The sequence below is a fragment of the Alligator mississippiensis genome, chromosome 15, assembly GCF_030867095.1.
Source record: "Alligator mississippiensis isolate rAllMis1 chromosome 15, rAllMis1, whole genome shotgun sequence".
Taxonomy (NCBI): Eukaryota; Metazoa; Chordata; order Crocodylia; family Alligatoridae; genus Alligator; species Alligator mississippiensis.
The window spans coordinates 15,663,437-15,682,446 of NC_081838.1; the positions used below are offsets into that span (position 1 = coordinate 15,663,437).

At 47.5% G+C, this 19,010-nt stretch overlaps 1 long non-coding RNA gene across 1 annotated transcript; it reads left to right on the forward strand.

Annotated features, from left to right (window-relative positions):
- The first annotated feature begins 5,510 nt into the window (after positions 1-5,510).
- On the forward strand, positions 5,511-6,822 carry LOC109280862 (uncharacterized). The gene is made up of 2 exons (XR_002087319.2): positions 5,511-5,635; positions 6,199-6,822. It is a non-coding gene; the product is annotated as an uncharacterized LOC109280862 (long non-coding RNA).
- Positions 6,823-19,010: the final 12,188 nt, after the last annotated feature.

The following is a 19,010-nucleotide window of genomic DNA, read 5'->3' on the forward strand; positions in this document are numbered from 1 at the left end:
CCTCAACTAGCCACCAGGATAAGAGAGCTTGATGTGTGGCTGCAGTGATTCAGGGGAGGGAGCAGATGTCCTTTTTGGCCTTTTCAGACAAATCTCCTTTACTGAATGTGGGGAACGGAAAATGTTGGTGAATGGAAGTGCCAGACAGGGAGAGCAGTAGGTGCCAGAGGTGAAGGAGCCAGATGTGCTAAGGTCCCTGGCTCTGCCTGGGAGACCAGCACTCTTCATTCAGCACCTGGCATGTGCTCCTGCAACAGCCTTGGACAAAACATTTCCTCTGCTTCAGCATTCAGATGCCCTCTGCCCCGTGCACACTGCACCATGGTCATGAGGCTCCAGTCACTGCCTTGTGCAGAGCAGCTAAGGGAAGCCTGTGCTGGAGGGGGCAATGGAGAGGACACCGTGGATCTGTAGGTTTAGAGAGACACCAGGAGTCAGCAGATGCCACGAGGGGAAACTTTTATTGGACTGAACTCACAATGCAAGATAGGTGGGAAACCCTGGGAAATAATTTAAAGCCTGGCCCTGTATTTCCACACCCAGCTCCTTCAAGAATGAGAATGCTAGGAGACTTAATTGTGAAGTCTATTGCCACCTACACAGATTCAAGGAACTACTTAGAACAGGATGGCACGTGGGTACAAGAGAAGATCTGGGAAATTGTCACATGAACAGCCTGGGAAACAAGGGGGAAGAGCAAGCGATGTGAAAGAAGCTGCACACAGGGACTTGCTGGCTTGCTCTTGCTTTCCCGGATGTCGATACAGCTGCAGTGGGTTGGGACATCAGTCTTCACTTCTGCGGAGGGCACTGCTGCTGAGGCCATTGGGGTGGAGAGCACTTATGCGGGGGGAAGTCAGGCACGGGGCACTTGGGTGGAGGAATCTGGGGGGGTGGGCATTTCTGTGGGGGAATCACCGGTGGAGGACACTTCTGGGGAGGAATCACAGGTGGAGGATGAACGACCTTCTGGCACTGCTGCTGGTTGGGGTAGGACATAGTTCTTCAATTCAGAGATGCCTGGATGGGAAAAAGAGCACAGCACTGATGAGCAATTGCCCTCCTCTACGATGCTGCTCTTCCATGTAGACAAACAAAGACAAAAACAAGCAATCCATTCGCCATAGCACCTTCTCCATGCTAGATTAAACCTGCTATTGCTCCTGGCTACTGGGCTCTGAGCCTTTTCGGAGGAAATCACCATCGAATTTGATGAGACAGAAGCACATGTGCAGAGTGCAAGGATTCAAAAGCACATGAACATATGTTCAAACGCCTTCCCTGGAAGAGGGGAGTGGCTTGAGCACGTGCAGAAGGTAGAGCATGTTCATAAGTGATATGATAGGCAGGGTTTTAGTCCTTTACTTGCTTTCCAAGAGACCTGTGCCCTGGCACTGATGGCCTAGAGTGCAAAGTTAGTTGAAAACTCATGAGCTCAAGCTCATGGCTGTCATGGTTGACTTCAATTACCCAGACATCTCGTGGGAGGATCGCTCTGCAAAATCTGAGTGGTCGCAAAGCTTCCTCTCATGCGTGGATGACCTCTACCTGACTCAAGAAATCTATGGGCCAACGAAAGGCAAAGCGCTGCTCAACCAGGTTCTGGCTACTGGGGATGACCTAGTGGGCGACCTAGTGATCGATGGGAAGCTGGGTGACAGCGACCACGAGCTGATTGCCTTCACCATCCGCTGAAAAGCTGGCAAGTCGGTCAGCAACACGCAAGCCCTTGACTTCAGGAAAGCCGACTTTGACAAGCTCAGGAGGCTTGTCAGTGAGGCCCTAAGGGACCGTGACCACAAGGAGAGGGGAGTTTAAGAAGAGTAGTTGCTGCTTAAGGGAGCGATCCTCAATGCACAAACTAAGTCTATTCCATCTCGGAGGAAAGGCAGCAAGAGGGCACAGCAGCCCCCCTGGCTCTCCAGGGACCTCACAGACCTCCTGAGGCTAAAAAGAAAGGCCTACAAAGAATGGGAGTTGGGAGTCACCTCCAAGGAGGATTATTCTGCACTGGTCCGGTCCTGTAGGGAGCAGACCAGGAAAGCCAAGGCTGCAACTGAACTCCAGCTAGCTTTGAGCATCAAGGACAATAAAAAGTCCTTTTTCAAATATGTGGGGAGCCGGAGGGAAAGCTGGGGCAACATTGGACCCCTGCTGAACCAGATGGGGCAACTGATAACTGACGCCCAGGAAACAGCCAACCTATTAAATAGGTACTTTGCATCGGTCTTTCATCAGTCCCATGGGACGCCCATGCCCGCTACGGGACAGGGAAGTCCGGGTGAGGGTGATCCCCTGCCCTCCATTAATGCTGACCTCGTGAAGGAACATCTTGAGAAGCTGGATACCTTCAAGTCAGTCGGCCCTGACAATCTTCACCCCAGGGTACTCAAGGAGCTGGCGAGCATCATAGCCCAGCCTCTAGCGCGGATCTTTGAAAACTCTTGGCGCTCTGGTGTAGTGCCCGAAGACTGGAAGAAGGCCAACGTGGTGCCTATCTTCAAGAAAGGGAGGAAAGTGGATCCGGCTAACTATAGGCCCATCAGCCTGACTTCTATCCCGGGGAAGAGCTTAGAAAAGTTTATTAAGGAGGCCATCCTTAATGGACTGGCCAACACCAACATCTTAAGGGATAGCCAGCACGGGTTTGTTGCAGGTAGGTCTTGCTTGACCAATCTCATTTCCTTCTACAACCAGGTGACCTATCACCTGAACAAGGGAGAAGAGATTGATGTCATATATCTCGACTTCAAAAAAGCCTTCAATCTGGTTTCCCATGATCACCTCTTGGAGAAACTGGCCAATTGTCGCCTTGGTTCCTCCACGATCCACTGGCTATAAAATTGGCTCCGTGGTCGGACCCAGAGGGTAGTAATTGATGGAAGTCACTCATCATGGTGCGCTGTAACCAGTGGGGTCCCCCAGGGCTCTGTCCTTGGACCCATGCTGTTCAACATCTTCATTAATGATGTGGACACTGGAGTCAGAAGCGGACTGGCCAAGTTCGCCGATGACACCAAACTTTGGGGCAAAGCATCCACACCAGAAGACAGGCGGATGATCCAGGCTGACCTGGACAGGCTCAGCAAGTGGGTGGACGAGAATCTGATGGTGTTCAACACTGATAAATGCAAGGTTCTCCACCTTGGGAAGAAAAACAAACAGCATCCTTATAGGCTCGGCAGTGCTATGTTGGCTAGCACTACGCAAGAAAGAGACTTGGTGATCATCATTGACCACAAGATGAACATGAGCCTGCAGTGCGATGCTGCGGCTAGTAAAGCGACCAAAACACTGGCTTGCTTCCATAGATGCTTCTCGAGCAAATCCAGGGACGTCATTCTCCCCTTGTACTTGGCCTTGGCGAGGCCGCAGCTGGAGTACTGCGTCCAGTTTTGGGCTCCACAATTCAAAAAGGATGTGGAGAAGCTTGAGAGAGTCCAGAGAAGAGCCACGCGCATGATCAGAGGTCAGGGAAGCAGACCCTACGATGACAGGCTGAGAGCCCTGGGGCTCTTTAGCCTGGAAAAGCGCAGGCTCAGGGGTGATCTGGTGTCCACCTATAAGTTTATCAGGGGTGACCACCAGTATCTGGGGGAACGTTTGTTCACCAGAAAGCCCCTAGGGATGATGACTAAGTCAAATGGTCATAAACTACTACAAGACCGTTTCAGGCTGAGCATAAGGATGAATTTCTTTACTGTCCGAGCCCCCAAGGCCTGGAACAGCCTGCCACCGGAGGTGGTTCAAGCGCCTACAATGAACACCTTCAAGAGCAAACTGGATGCTTATCTTGCTGGGATCATGTGACCCCAGCTGACTTCCTGCCCTTTGGGCAGGGGGCTGGACTCGATGATCTACCGAGGTCCCTTCCAGCCCTAATATCTAGGAAATACGAAATTGGAAGAATCTTCTCTCCATCTCACACATGCTGACATGGCTTTAAAAACAATAACAAGCAGCCCTTCATGTAAATGTTATAGGAATTAGTGCAGAAGAAAGACACTGATTGCCAGCCGCACGAATGCAAGTGACTTACCTGTCAAGCAAACAGGAGAGAGTACATGTGGAGTCAAGCGGATGGGAAGGCACTGGGAGGGATAGCTTTTACAGGTCCTCTACCCCCACCACAAGGCTATGATGCCCTTCATGAGTCTGATAGAGACACCAGCGCCTCTCATGCGCCTCCCCTCCACCAACACTTCCTGAATTCCTTGTTTGCATCATGCTTTGCCTGATTTTTTCTTCTGGTATCCTGATATGTGTCATTTTTCCCCTCCCTGAGTATCCTGCCCTAAAGGAAGAAGATATTTAAATAGGATTTGCTCATAGTGATTGCCATGAATAACTCATGGCTGTGTTTCCACAAGCTGTTTGCAGGGTGTTGTAACCAGGTGCTCGTGCCCTCCTGGCTGTGGTTCAGCTTTTGGCCCCTCTTTCCTTGTCCCACACATGGCCTCTAGCATGGAGCCCTGCCTGGCAGGACAGGAGGGGAAATCCCAGTGAGTGGGACTTGCACAGCCCCATGGAAGTCAAAGCAGTGCTGCCCACTTCCACCGCTGGTGATGACGGGTGGAAATATGGACTTGAGAGTCTTGTCCCCACTTTGTGTCCTGCTCTGTCATTCCCCGCTCAGCCCACCCTTAGCTCCCCTGTGCAGCCAGAGGAAATGCTCCTATGCCCCTGAGGAAGCACTAGAGGTGCATGTCTACAGGTGATGGTGGGTTAGATTGAAAATGAAGCAGGAAGGGGCGAAACAGGAGCTAAGGTTTTCTCTATCAATGTTTGAAAAGCCTCCAAAGGATGGAGATGCCACCACCTGTCTGGGTAACCCATTCCAGTGCTTCAGCACCCTCCTCGTGAGAAACTTCTTCCTAATATCTAACCTCCACCTCCCTTGCTGCTACGGGTGTCCATTGCACCTTGTTCTGTCATCTGCCACCACTGAGATGCTACCAACTCCGTCCTCTTTGGAGACAACCTACAGGGAGTTGAAGGCTGCTATAACCGCCCCCCCACCCCCCCCCAAACTCCATCAGTCTTCTCTTCTCAACACAAAATAAGTCTAATTCCTTAGTTCTTCAGTCAGGTGTGCATGAAGCTTCCCCAGGGGCGCAACTGTTTCCTCTGGCTGCACAGGGGCGGTTAAGGGTGGGCTGGGATTTGGCCCCCTCTCCCACCAGCCAGGGCTCCATGCAGGGGACTGCGTGCAGGACAAGGAAAGAGGGGTCAAAGGTGAAACCAAAGCCAGGAGGGCACAAGTGCCTGGTTACAACACCCTGCAAAAGTCCTGCAGAAATGAAACCAGGAGTATTCGGAGCAGCCACTATGAGCAAGTCCTCTTTAAATCTCTTCTTCCTTCAAAACAGGACAGGCAGGGAGGAGATCAATGATACATGTCAGGATACCACCAGGAAAAGTGGGCTGGACTTTTTTCGGGCATAGTATGATGCAAACAAGGAAATAAGGAAGTGCTGGTGGAGTGGATGTGGGTGAGAGCTGCCCGGTATCACCATCTGATTCATCAATGGCATCATATACTGGTGACGGGGCCAGAAGGCCTATGAAAGCTTTCCCTCCCTGCGCCTCCTTATCCACTTGACTCCACATCCACTCCCTCCTGTTCGCTTGACAGGTAAGTCTCTCTCGCATTCATGCTGCCAGTGATTGCTCAGACTTTCTTCTAACCTTATTCCTATAAAAATTACAGGAAGGGCTGTTTGTTTTCTGTCCATCTCACTTGTCAGGACATGTGAGATGGAGAGAAAATGCTACCCAAGCTTGTGCTTGTGGGGTTCAGCTGGGTTTGCAGTCTGGGCCATCAGTCAAAGGCACAGCCCTCTTGGAAAGGAGCTAAAGGACAGAACCCTGCCTAGCATTCACTTATGGATGTGCTCCGCCTTCGGCATGTGCTCAAGCCCCTTTCCTTTTCCAGGGAAGGCATTTGAACCAATGTTCCTGGGCTTTTGAATACTTTCATTTTGCACATGTGAGCTTCAGTCTCATCAGTTTTGATGGTGCTTTACTGAGAAAGGACCTAGAGCCCAGTAGCCAGCTTCAGCACCAGGTTTAATCTAACATGGACAAGGTGGTATGGTGGATGGGTTGCTTACTTGTGTCTTTGTGTGGCTACATGAAAGGGCAGCATGATGGAGGATGGTGATGGCTCACCAGTGCTGTGCTTTCTTTCCTTTTCAGGCATTTCTGAATTGAAGAACCATGTCTTACCCCAACCAGCAGCAATGCAAGCAGGTTGTGTGTCCTCCACCAGTGATTCCTCCCCAGAAGTGTCCTCCACCGCAGTGTCCTCTACCAAAGTGCCCTCCATCGAAGTGTCCTCCACCTCAGTGGCCTGACCAGAAGTGCCCTCTCCCGCAGTGGCCTGACCAGAAGTGCCCTCCACCACAGTGTCCGGACCAGAAGTGCCCTCCACCACAGTGTCCTCAGCAACAGTGACCTCCACAGAAGTGAAGGGTAATGCCCCAACCCACCATGGCAGCATCCATCGCCAAGAAACAAAGAGCAAGCCAGCAAGTCCCAGCATGTCCCTTCAGCTTCTTTCACATCTGCTTCTCTTCTCTCCTTGCTTCCTAAAGTGTTTCTGTGGTGGTTTCATAGCTCTGCTCTTGAACCCTACATTAATTTGTTCTAAGTGACATCTTAAAATCTGTGTATATTTTAATTGACTTTCTATCTTAACTTCCTGGCATTCCCCCTTCAGGCTGGATGTGGATATGGGGATATGTGACCTTGAATCATTCCATAGTGTTTCCTTCATACCTGTTAAGTGCAACCATGTTGAAATAAAAGTTCTTCATGGCACTGGCTGACTCCTGATAGTTTTATTCCTATATCTCTCTAGCTAGTCAAGAAATACTCTGTCTCCACACTGTGTTCCTGGTTAGATGAGGAGCAATGATTTGGGATGCATCCTCTTTCCAGCAGGGGAATCGGACCAGAGGGAAAATGGGAACTGCTTCAGATGCCAAAATCTGTGTGGATTCAAAGCATGAAGCATATAACTGGGAGTAGAGAGGGGATTGTGCACCCACAGAGAAGCAAACACTCAGGAAACACATCTCATCAGGGTAGAACTGAAGGACCATGGCATCACAACCCAGGTTTCCACCATTTGTCATAAAATAGTGTGCTTGTTAGCTGGAGACATCAGATTATCCCACTCCCAGGTCATTGCCACCACCAGAGGGAGATGCAACTCATATTTTTTAAGAGTTTCTTGCAGGTGGTTGTGAAGAGATGGAAAGGAGGGGTTGTAGGATAGCACTGTCTGCTGGCTTCTGCTTCCACGATTCAAGACCACCAGGGCAGATGTTTGGCGTAGCACTTCCCAGAGGATCCCCACGGTGGTGGGAGCTGCCACGATCCCTGGTTCCACCTCATAAAACCCTAAGGATTGATAAAACATAGGAGGGGATGCAAAGGAAGAGAAGTGGTGATGTAGGGAATGAACCTTATCTCTGCTTTGTAATTTTTTTAATATCAATTCTTATGTTTAAAGGAAAGAACAAAGAGGAGAGGCTGAACTCAATGTGGGGATGATGATCTTTAAGTATGGGATAACTGCAGAATACAGCTGGTGTCTCCTGCTGTCTCACTTTATCCTGTATTACAGCAAAAGACGACACTGTGCTTTGACCCAAGTCTTTTATCAAACCCCACACAGCTTCACCTGAACAACAGCAACATCTAGGAAACTAGAATATGTCACAAGAGAGTCCTTGGATGTCTTAAATCATGACCAGGTAAAGAAAAAAAAAATGAAGGGCTGTTTTTGTTCCATTTTAAGCTTTCAAATAAAGATATGTCAGCCCGGTAGTGATTGTGAAATATATTATTAATCCCTGTCATTTCAATTCTAGGAGGAAGGGTGATGCATCAGCAGTGGCTCAAACAGCTAGATTGTATCAGCAGCTGAACTGCTGAATGACTACTTTGCTTTGGTCCTTCACCGGGCCAAGGGCAAAATCATGCCAGAGTGGATACAGAACGAGCAGGGTTAGGAATGGCTGCTTTCCTACTATTACTGTAGAACTGGTGTGTGCTCATTTGAAAAAATTAGACATATACAAGTCAGCAGGCCGGATGAACTTCATCCAAGGGTGCTGAAAGAGCTGAGTGAAGTCATCACAGGACTGCTGGCGAAACTTTTCCAAAACTCCTGGTGCTCCAGAGAGGTCCCTGAGGACTGGAAGAGGGCCAAATGATGTGCCCATCTTAAGAAAGGGAGGAGGAAGGACCCAGGTAACTATCAGCTTAACTTCTATCCCAGGGAAGATCCTGGAAAAATTCATCAAGAAGTCTATATGCAATAAACTTGCAGAAAGTAGGATTCTGAATGACAGCCAGCATGGCTTCATCACAGGCAGGTCTCGTCTTACCAACCTCATCTTTTTACGGTCAAGTAACTCACCACCTAGATAAGGGAAAGGGGGTTGACATGGTATACCTTGACTTCCAAAAAGCCTTTGATCTGGTATCCCACAATATTCTCATGAGAAAATTGGAGGACTGCGGGCTTAACTGATCAACAGGTGTGTAGGAAGCTGTCTGTATAGGACCCAGAGAGTCCTAATGAATGGATCTGTGTCATCTTGGTGAGAAGTAGCCAGCAGTGTCTCGCAGGGGTCAGCGCTTGGTCCAGTGCTTTTCAACATCTTTATCAATGATTTGGATGTGGGGGTGAAGAGCTCACTGACCAAATTCACAGACAACACCAAGTTATGGGGAAGCATAGTCATACTTGAAGATAGGCTACAGATACAGGTGGACCTAGACAGGCTGGCAAGTTGGGCGGATTGGAATCAAATGAAGTTCAACGCTGAGAAATGTAAAGTGCTCCAACCGACAGACAAAACCCCCCCGACACACCTACAGGCTCGGCAACGCCAAACTGACCAGCACCACGAATGAAAGGAACCTGGGAGTAATAGTAGACCACAGCAGGAATATGAGCTGGCAGTGCGATGCTGTAGCTAACAGGGCAAATAATAGCCTGGGAAGTGCTTCTTCCACTCTACTCGGCACTGGTGAGACCGCAGCTGGAGTACTGCCTCCAGTACTGAGTGCCGCACTTCAACAAGGATGTGATAAAGCTTGAGAGAGTCCAGAGAAGAGCCACCCATGTGATCAGAGACCTGCACGGCAAGCCATACAAGGAAAGGCTGAGGGACCTGGGACTCTTCAACCTAAAAAAGAGAAGGCTGAGAGGGAACTTGATAGTGGCTTACATCAGGGGTGTACATGAAGAGCTCAGTGAGCATTTGTTCACCAGGGCACCTTTGGGGAAAACCAGGAGCAATGGCCACAAACTCCTGGAAGACCATTTCAGGCTCAAAATTAGGAAAAATTTCTTTACAGCTAGGGTGTCTAGATTGCAAAATAAGCTCCCTCCAGAGATGGTGCAATTGCTTACCCTGGAAATCTTCAAGAGGAAACTAGATGGTCACCTCACTAGGGCCACCTGACCCCAGTTATCTTTCCTGCCTGGTGCAGGGGGCTGGACCCAATTATCCCCCGAGGTCCCTTCCAACCTTACAATCTATGAATTTCATTGCATGGTACTTGTGGTACCAGGAGATCTCTGGTCCAGGCTTGGAGGGCTCCAGTCACTTGGCTGGGCCCAGAGGAGTTCTGAGACTGTAACCAGAGGATCGTATGAAAGGAGATACAAAAGAGGGAATGCAAACTTGCATAACACAGGGGAAGCCCACAGGCTAGTTTCAGTCTTTGCTGCCTCCATCCTTCCTTGCTAAGAGAAAGCTCCTTGTCTATTTTGGGCACCAGCTGCTGCTTTCTAAAGAAGGGCCCTTTTCTGAACAAAGTCAAGGAAAGAGGGTCTGGGTCTGAGGTTCTGAGAAGGACAAAGAGAAGATAACACAAGGAAACATGATGCCATGTGTTGTAGCTTTTATTGTTGCACATCTACATTACAGGGCAAGGTGAGAAAGAAGAAGAGCTGAGGAAGATTTTTTCTAACCCCAAACCAAGCATTACAGGACATCTTCCAAGCATGAGCCACCTCCCAATGACACAATGCAAAGAAAGACCCTTGTTTCTCTAGATATTAATGGCAGAAACTATGCACAAGATGGGGAATGGAAATATTCACAGAAATAATTCCTAAAGCAAGGAGAGCATGAGATAGGCAGAGTTGGGGAAGGCTCAATGCATCCCAGGTAGGTCTGTCACTCTTTTCTATAGGCATCGATGACTCCAGGAGCACTAACACAGCTTGGTTTGGGCGCAGCACTGCTGTGAGGGTGGGCATTTCGGGAGGCATGGATCCACGCACTGAGGAGGACATGGGTTCACACAGACCGGTGGGCATGGATCCACGCACTGAGGAGGACACGGCTTCACACAGCCCGGGGGGCACGGATCCACGCACTGGGGAGGACATGGGTTCACACAGCCCGGGGGGCACGGATCCACATACACGGTACTACAGGGGGCCACGCACGGTTGAGAAGGAACCGTCTGCCCACAAATCAGGGGTGGCAGGCAGGGCTGTTTGCACTGATGCTGGAAAGACATCTTCCTGTGATGGAGGCAACCCTGAAAGAGAGAGAGGATCTCAGAGGTTGCAAGACACTAAGCACAAAACTTTGTGTTACAAATTTCCAGCCTCAGATGACACCAGAGCAACATGGGCTACACATCAGGAAAAGTAACCTGAAAGTAGGAGCAGGGGCAAGACAAAGAGAAAATGTCTTTAAAAAAAAAAATAATCATTTTGGATTCCAAGGTTTTCTGTTAGAAACCAAAATTAGCCTCCCCCCCACAGCTTCAGGGATACAGTCTTATCACAATAGGATAGAGTGAGCAAGTCCCGCAGAACTGCTCCAGGGAAACTTCAGGTCAGCCTTGCAAATGGCTCCAACCGTGCGTCCTTTTGCCTCTCTGTTTAATGAATCAGCAGCCATGCATGTGCTGCGACACAAACACTTCTTTCCCCCTCTTGTTCTAGCTGCATTGGCTCCACTGGCTCTGCTTGTACAGACATGGTGTCCCTGCTGCAGCTCCCCCAACCTTAGCAGGCTACACGCATGCTTGCCAGGAGTTCAGTTAACTCTCCTGTGCAACTCTTGGTGGTTGTTAATGAGTCCCATTAAACTCAAAAGAGCTATGCTGATTTTCACCAGTGAATACTTGGTCCAAAGATGCCATCTCCTCCTACCCTCCCTTTTCCAGCTGTTCTCCCTGCCTTGACTTTCTTCCAGGCGTCTCTTACTCCTTTGCCCTTCAGCCATTGCAGCCGTCTCCTCCCAGATTGTTCTCCCATCCAACCCTCTATCCTGTCCCGAGCCCTACCCAGGAACTCCCACTTACTCATTTAATTAATTTCTTGATTTAATAGGATTAAGAAAAACCCCTTGGAGGTAGGACGCTTAGGAGGTTGCAGTGGGGAACATCTCTGCAGAGGCAACATGACGACTTCAAACCCCTTTCGGAAAATGAAGCACTCCAAGGAGGAGGAATGAAATCCCGGCTCCACGCCTAGCACTGCCATTAACAAAATAACCTGAAGCAAAACACACTTTTGATCTAGCAGGCTGTTCCCACAGAACGTAGTGACCCAATAACCCCAGCCACAGCATGAGCTTCCAATAACACAACAGAGACTTACCAAAGTCCCCAGTGAGAGCAAACGGAGAAGCCGAGCGGATTGAGGAGTACTGGGGTGCGCACCCCTTATATGTGGTTCCAGCAGCATGGCCTCCAGAAGTGAGACACCCCAAGGGTATTGAGGCCTGATTTTAACAACCCAAGCCTGTTCCACCTCTACATCCTCCAGTTGCTTATTTGCAGTTTGAATTTTAATTAAAACCTCCCAATTTTGTGAGAAGTGCCTGACACCACTTGGTCCAACACTGTTTACAAGCTCTAGTACCTGCTCCACATATTTTGCGTTGGGGAGGAAAAACAACACCATGAAAAACTGGATTCTTTGCTTTAAGGACTGGGCTTTTGTCGTTATCCTGAAACCTTCTCAGGTCCATATGTAGTTTCGACACCTGATGGAAAAATGGCCTGAGATCCACTCTGGCCTCCTTTCCACTCTCTGATGTTCCAGTTTTCTGCTCACATACAGTAGAGCTATGCAATGTCACACTTATCGATGCATGATGTGGGGCTCTGGGATGTATGAATCTCCAATTTCCTTGTACAATATGGTACTTTAATCCCAGATGGCTCCTCTCCACTCTTTGATTTTGGTGACATCTGTCCAGCAATTCCTGAGGCCAGAACTTTGTGGCTTCACACATTATTAGCAGGCCCTTGCTGTGCCTACCTCATCGTGATGTTCATAGAAATATAGAAAATTAGGGTTGGAAGGGACCTCAACAGGTCATCTAGTCCAGCCCTCCACTCAAAGCAGGACCAGCCCGATCTAAATCATCCCAGCCAAGGCTTTGTCTAGCCAGGTCTTAAACATCTCCAAGGATGGAGGTGCCACCACCTGTTCCAGTGCTTCACCACCCTCCTAGTGAGGAAGTTTTTCCTCATATCCAACTTAAACCTCTCTTGCTGCAACTTGAGACCATTGCTTCTTGGTCTGTCATCTGTCACCACTGAGAACAGTGAGAAACATCATAAGCAAATATGGGATCCTAGTGTCTTGCACTTTTCCAGCCTTTTGATGTGCTAGAAACACTAAGGACTGAGGATGTGGTTCAAGGGGGGTGATGAATCCTCCATGCAGCCACAGGTCTTGTGACAGTGTAATTATGCCCAATGGCTCACATGGCCAATAAGGCCAAACTAATCACTAGTGTAACTTTACTGTCTTCAACTTGACATTGGGCAAAAAGACATCCATGGCCATTGTCCCACCCTGAAAAACTTACTATGCATGGCAGCATTCAGGGATATTTATGATTGAATCTTATTATTTTGATTAACTAGGAAACAAAGCTTCATCCCTTTCTAAGGTCAACAAGTCTCTCTCCACTGTCTCCTGAGCAATGCAGCATGCTTGTTCAGAAGATCAGATAATGTCAGAAGATAAGATAATGGTGAACTATGAGATAATGAATTTTTAATTCCCACTGATACAAAGGCCTCTTTAATGCATCTCTAGCAGCATGAAGGAGCTGTTAGGGGGTATTAATTGCATGTACTTTAAACGTCTCTTTTTGTTGCCAGAGTAGGTATAAAGGAGTTTTAGTTTAAATAAGAATTTGGGCTATATCCAGTCATGGCCTACCAATCCCCCAGAGCAAGAGCAATGCACAATCCAATTCCATAACCCACAATAGCTTTAACTCCCTCTGATGTCATAATGATAGGAGTGGAATGTAATTACTTAACTACAGGCTGGAAAAGGCATAAATTTAGGTGTGTTGGAGACATTCTTACCAACTCAGCTAATTAAAGCATTTATTCAAACACTGAAAGAACAACAAAAAAAAGGAGGGGGGGGAAAAAAAACTCAACATGAGCCACTTGCTTGTTATATAGTACCCTGTTTACAAGGGAAGCCATGATTCCAGTAGGCGAATGACGGGCATCAAACATTAATTGATGCAGGTCAGGAAACGAGAATGTAAGATTCAAGCCTGTGTGAGTCAAGAATCACATTTCTTTCATGTTTCAGCTGGGGGTTTTTATTACCCTTTTCTTCCATTCTTTTAATTCCCCCCCCCCCCCAATTTCTCATCATGAAAAACCAGAGGTGAGATTTCTACTACCCAACTTGCTGCATTTCTGTTCCGTGGAAACATCCTTGTCCTAGAAATGGACTCGGTGCTTTGGTATACAGGCATTGGACCCTCCTTTCCTCCCTGAAAGATTAGGTTAAAAAAATAAAATAAAATAAAAAAAAAAAGACTATAGGGAACTTGGCTTAATTGCCTAAGTTGATATGACAGAGATCGTGCTCTATGAGTCAGGGATGCCAGGCAACCACATTGTGCTCCTAGCTCTTTCACTGACCTGCACAGTGACTGTGAGCAAATTGACTGACCCTCACTAAGTCTTTGTACAGGGCTTGGCACAATTTCCACCACCATACAAACATCAGGCCCCAATTTCCCGCCCCTAATTCTGGCTTATTGCTCCGTCTCTGGTAATAAAATGCTGAGAGAACTAGACATTTTAGGAGAGAATATTTACACTACCCTCATATCCAGTAATAGACAGATGTCTACAAACAGATCACTTATTATTCTTGATTAGGTCATAATTGTAGAACCCATGCATCGATCCATGGGGACCCAGTCACCTGACTCATTCCATTAACATCCAGACTCACCAAAATCACTAAGACTTCCATGACCACATGCTGCATCATCATGCTCCATTGAAAAAAAAAACTGGGAAAAAAAGAAAAAGAAATGGCCAACTCCATCCCTGGTGTCTTCATTATATTTGCAAACCTAGAGACCAGCTCCTAATAAGAGGGAAACATTCCAGAGAGGAAGCTTTCTTACCTGCCTCTGTGGCTACATGCAGAGTGCATGTAGGAAGGCAGCTGGCATTCAAGACCTATCTGGACTTCATAATTTGATGTGAGTACACCAGGATTATCGGCCATGGGAAACATTGTAGGAGGTTAACTATAGAGTCTTTGAGTAGATGGTCGACACTTTTCAACAGCTGGGCACGATGCAATAGCAAAGAAATATGGATTCCAACTTGAACCAGAACCATTGCACCAGTGCAGCACTAAGAGATGCTGTGCTGCTGGAGATGCCCATTGGTGATGACACCAAAAACCAAATTCCTGAGCACTTCTGACCATTCAGTTCCCTGCCAGGGCATATTTTGACCCCTTGGCTGAGCTTGCTATTTCCACATAGTGCATCAGTGCAAGGTTCCAGGCTCCATGAACTCTGACCACAAATGGGGCACTGGAGTGATGGGGGACCATCAATACCTTATGGAGAGAACATTAAAATGGGACTCAGGACACCTGGACTCTATCCCCAGTCCCACCAGATGGCTACTGGCAAATAACTTCATCTAGTATCTCAGTCTCCTTTCCTTTTAGATCAGGGATTGTCTTTTAGTTTGTGTTTGCACTTTCCCCAATTGAGTTCCTCTTCTGAGTTGGCTCCCTGAGGGACTGCATTGATACACATCTCAATCAGTTAAGGATTTCTAATTGCTTATCACCTGGTTCCCACTCAAAATCAGTCTCTTCATAATTCTGTTTTCCTCAGAAATACTTGCTGTGCCACACCCTACCACCTACAGATCAAATGGAATAATTGCTTAATTAAAGATGTAGGTAGAAAACACAGTGTAAAAATTCCACTTCACGTAACAAGCTTTCTTGGTATCACCCAGTTTTTATCTGTTGCATGAACTGGGAAATTCAGGACTGAGCATTAGATCCCAAAGGACTGAGACCCATCAGCAGAAGTGGGCACTTTTCGTTCGAGTCCATGGAAGAGGGATCATGGAACTCACGAAGGGACAGATTCGGACCCCATTCCATGGTACCACCTTCTTGGAGAAGTCAATCCATCAAGACCAATGGGACAGCCTCAGAGAAAAAGCACTTCTCAGGGTGAGGATAGGTGGCAGAACTAGGGCCACAACTCCTCTTATAGGTGGTCATGGTTAGGAGCATCACTCATGTGGACCAATGGCCTTTCCTGAGAAGTCTCAAATATGTGACTTCTTTCTTTTCTTTTTTTAAGGAAGCCTTTTGCAGCAAACTTGTGAGCTTCTTTGCCCATACAGCAATAGCCTCTTGATTTAAATAATTGAAAAGGCCCATCACTTGTCATTCTTGTGAGAATGCTCACCTTCCTAAGCGAACAACTGGCTGACGGGTGGGTTACTCCCGTGCCTCCAGGATTTCATGTAATGATCTGAATCAACTTAATAAAACTGTCATTAAGGCACAAAAACAAGTGACTTTTATTAGACTAAGTGCATTGCCATTCACATAGATGGTATCTCAGGTACGTAAGGATTTCATATGCAGTATAGACGGGGTATGGATATCACCAGGGGGGCACTGACATACTGTGTGTATCAAAACAGAATCTGTCCTAGAGTATTTAGGATCTACGTGATATTAAAAAATGATAGAATCTCATATCTGTTCCAAATACGGAGACACTACAAAGCTGCGGTCCCACATGGCAAGAGGCCCCCACAAAATGAAGGCACAATATCAGACAATGAACACCAAAAGCACTCTTCATCTGCAATCATCTGGGAAACATTTATGTAAACAGGACAAACAGTGGAGAGGGTGCATGCTGCGTGCACGGTGCTTTACACTGCAAAAATACCAGGCAATCTGTGATTTCAAGACCCATATTATAGAAGGGAAGTGGGAAGATTTGTACATCCTCAGAAACGCAAGGATTTCCCCACTAAATCACATCAATGGCAGATTAGACTCCTGTCCTCAACAAGGAATGGCTCCAGATGCCTGAGAGTGGTCCAAGAAAGCTTACATAAAGGCTTAATGAAATCCATGAGTGTCATTTTTTTAAAGCAAAGAACCCAGTTCTTCATTACAATTGTCCTCCCCACCATGTGTATTACGGAGATGGGCCACAAGACCTTACACAAAATACTGCCTCAGCCTCACAAGCTCCTTCTTGAATTGAGAGGTTTCCATTGAAAACCATGATGCAAACAAGCAGTGTGAAGATCTGTAGGTGGAACCAGTTTAGATAGTTTAAAAAGTCATATTTTCATACTGCTGGGATGTCTCATTTCTGGACATGGGACCTCTGACTCCATCTAGAAGGGCTTGCACATCTCAATGCTCCTACAACCATTTCTTCACAAGGTTGCATTGGTGATTTGGGTAAGTCTCTTTCTGATTGTTGGGAAATAACGCTATGGTTGGAGGTGTATTTCCTCAAGATTGTAACAGAAATCTTTCCCTTAAATGAGTGCTTTAAGGAAGCCACGGTTCAGTCACCAATGTGGCATAGTGCTCCCATGCATATCAAGTGGTTTTAACAGGCTTGCTCTGCAGAAATGGTCCCCATTGCACCAATCTCTGATCTTGCGAGTGTCCTATTTAACCAGAAAGCTGAAATCCATGTGTGGCATGGGAGCAGGTCTGGACTGCTGAGAGGCAAGGGCAGTTTCCAAGCTGAATGACAATCGATGTGTGGCCAGGCTTTGAAAAGTCTGCAAGAGCCATATTACTCTATACAGAGCTTAGACTGCCTAAGGCATGGAGGTAATCCAATTACATGTAAAGAAAAAAAAAGATTGTATTGTTGCATCATAACAATAAGGACGGGAAGTCCATGAGGAATAGTTGTTCCTAAAGAACTCAATCCTCAAAGCACAAGGGAAGTCCATCCCATCCCCCAGGAAATGCAGTCAGAGGGCAGGGAAACCCCCTTGGCTCAATAGGGAACTTCTGGGTCTCCTAAAACTTAAAAGAGAAGCTGACACCAGATGAAAAATTGGAATCATCACCAAAGAGGACTACTCAGCACTAGCCCATACCTGTAGGGAGTGGTCCAGAAAACCCAAAGCAGTAACCAAATTCAAGCTAGCCACTAGAATCATGAATAACAAAAAGTCGTTCTTCAGATATGTGGGAAGTCGGAGAAAGAACAAAAGCAACATTGGCCCCCTGTGAGATCAAATGGGACAGCTGATGTCTGATGCCCAAGAAAAGGCCAATCTCCTAAACAATGACTTTGCATCGGTTTTCTACCCACCCAAAGGGGTCATGCTGTCAGACAGGACACAAAGCATCCAGGGCTTGGGAGATGGGCCCACAATTGATGTAGATCAAGTGAGAGAACACCTTGAGAGGCTTGACATCCATAAGTCCACAAGCCCAGATGGATTGCACCTGAGAGTCTTAAAAGAGCTGGCAGACATCACAGCATGCCCCATGGCCCAGATATTTGAAAGCTTATGGTGCTTGGGTGATGTACTAGAAGACTGGAAAAGAGCCAGTGTGGTCCTAATCTTCAAGAAAGGGAAGGAAGATCCAGGGAGTTACAGACCTAGCAGTCTGACATCCATCCCTGGAAAGATCTTGGAGAAAATTATCAAGGGATGCATCTGCAACAGGCTAATGGAAGGCAACCTACTGAATGCCAGCCAACATGGCTTTATTACTGGAAGGTCTTGCCTGACCAACCTCATCTCCTTCTATGACCAGGTGACACATTGCCTGGACAAGGGAGACGAGGTTCATGTCATTTATCTGGACTTCAAGAAGGCCTTTGACTTGGTCTCCCATGATGTCCTCACGGCCAAGCTGGGGAATTGTGGCTTTAACCATCTCATGGTCCAATGGCTGGGAAGCTGGCTCCGGGGTCGGACCCAAAGGGGACTAGTTGATGGGAACAAAACAACATGGCGCAAGGTTACCAGCGGAGTCCCCCAGGGCTCAGTGCTCAGGTCTGTACTCTTCAATATCTTAATGATCTGAATTCAGGCATCAGATGTGGACTGGCAAAGTTTGCAGATGACACTAAACTATGGGGGAGTGCGGTCATGCTGGAGGACAGGCTGGGGATACAGGCTGACCTGGACATGTTTGTGAAGTGAGCAGACCAAAACTTGATGGCATTTAACGTAGAGAAGTGCAGGGTACTTCACCTTGAGAGAAAAAAGCAGCATCGTACTTATAGGCTCGGTGGTGCTACACTCACTAGCACCACAACCAAAAGAGACTCAGGAGTCTTGATTGACCACAAGATGAACATGAGCCCCCAGTGCGATGCCATAGCCAGGAAAGCAAACCAAACTCTGGCATGCATTTACTGATGCATCTTGAGCAAAACCAGGGACATTGGCCTGCCATTTTACTTGGCATTTGTGAGAGTGCAACTGAAGTACTGCACCCAGTTTTAGGCCCCCCACTTCAGGAGGGATGTGGATAAGCTCAAGGGAGTCCAGAGGACAGCCACCCATATGATCAAAGGCCAAGAGTGCAAGCCTTACAAGGAGAGGCTGGGGGACATGGGACTCTTCAGCTTGGCGAAGAGAAGGCTCAGGGGGGGTTGGTGGCTGCCTATGAGTATATAAGAGGGGTACAT